Here is a 1,571-nt window from a genome sequence, read left to right as displayed (position 1 = left end):
GGGGGGGGGGGGGGGGAGGAGAGACGCTGTCAGAGCCAGGGACCAAACACCCCCCCGGAGACACCCCCTCCCCGCTGGGAACGGGAACAGCCCCCCTGGAGAGTCTGCCCATCTGACCCTCCCAGAGAACCCCGGCCCCATCCCTCCCCTCCCAGAGATCTCCCGAGGGGATGACCGCGACCTTCTCCCCTACCTCTGTGACCCTCAACCCCTAGGCATGACCCCAACCCATCACCTGTTCACCGACCCCTGGAGACAAGAACCCACCGACTGCTGTGGGCACCTTTCCGGGAGCTCCCTCCTGACCCCCCCACGTGTGCCCTCCCTGCCCCCCCGGGCTGCAGGGCACCCCCCAGAGCTGGTCGGGGCACAAAGCACTGTCCCTCCCAGCTCTACACAGAGGTACCCCCCCCGGTTGCTACCTGCCACGTCCCGCTCACACCCCCAGGGGCACTGGCCCCCTCATCTGGCCCAAAGCCCCAGTCCCACTCTGAGCCACCCCATGGCCCCTGTCGGCTGCCCCCCAGGACCCCCAGCCCCTCTCCGATCCCCTCTCCCGGGGTCTCCCCCTTGGAAGTTCAGGAACAGCCTCCAAGGGGAGCAGGGGGGGGGGGGCAAGGAAGGGCCTGCGATGGCGTATGGCCCATGCGACAGCTGGGAGCAAACACCCCATGGGCAGGGCTGGGGCACTGGGGGGGGGCTCAGAGTTACTGCAGAGAATCCTTCCCAGGGAGCTGGCTGTGGGAGAGGGGGTCTCGCCCCCATCCCCCGGGCAAGCTGACCCCCACGTGTGGGGTGGGGAAGGGATTTTCCCCCGGCTCAGATTGGCAGAGACCCTAGGGGGTTGGTCTCCCTCAGCAGCCTGGGGCCCGGGGCACTCACTGGTTTGAACTGGAGCAACTGAGGGGAGTCGCTGTGACCTGACGCCTGTAACTCATGGTTTGGGGGTGCAGTGACTCAGCCCGAGGGGCGGGGCTGTCACAGGGGGGCGAGAGGCTGAGCAGTGTCACAGGGGGGCGAGGGGCTGTCACGGTGGGGGCGAGGAGCTGGGGCCTGATGAGATGATCATGATGGTCCCTTCTGTCCTGAAAGTCTATGAGTCTGTCCCACCAGGCCCGCATCCCTCTCTGAAACCCCCCACATCACCCCTCGGCCCCACAATCACTCTCCGAGCCTGCCCCAGGACGCCCCTCCAGCTGGCCCCAGTGCCCCCAGTACCTGGCGTGGGTGCCCGTCCCGGCAGGGGCTGCGGTAAATGGCTTGTAGTGGCTCCAAGATTTTGGTGCCCCCCAGGTTAGCCTGGAGCAGCTGGATGCGCTGCAGGGACTCGGCCATGGTCTGCTGGGTATATTCCACGCTCTGCCTGCGGGGGGCGACGACAGGTCTGGGGCTGGGACAGCCGAAGCCAGGGACACCCTGCCCCCAGCCAGCCCTGCCCCTAACCCAGACACCCCCTGCCCCCAGCCAGCCCTGCCCCCTAACCCACCGATACTCCTTGCCCCCAACCAGCCCTGCCCCCAACCCACCGAAACCCCCTACCCCCTAACCAGCCCTGCCCCCTAACTCACAGA

General features: G+C 67.6%; 1 long non-coding RNA gene across 1 annotated transcript in view; it reads right to left on the bottom strand.

Annotated features, from left to right (window-relative positions):
- Nucleotides 1–1,274: 1,274 nt before the first annotated feature.
- Nucleotides 1,275–1,571, bottom strand: part of LOC113408675 — a 759-nt gene continuing 462 nt past the window's right edge. Inside the window, exon 3 of the long non-coding RNA XR_003370346.2 lies at nt 1,275–1,363. This is a non-coding gene — a long non-coding RNA (uncharacterized LOC113408675). The remainder of the gene's footprint in view (nt 1,364–1,571) is intronic.

The sequence above is a fragment of the Terrapene carolina genome, unplaced genomic scaffold (assembly GCF_002925995.2).
Source record: "Terrapene carolina triunguis isolate 2854851 unplaced genomic scaffold, T_m_triunguis-2.0 Scaffold21655, whole genome shotgun sequence".
Classification (NCBI taxonomy): Eukaryota; Metazoa; Chordata; order Testudines; family Emydidae; genus Terrapene; species Terrapene triunguis.
This window is presented reverse-complemented; position numbering and strand designations above follow the sequence as displayed.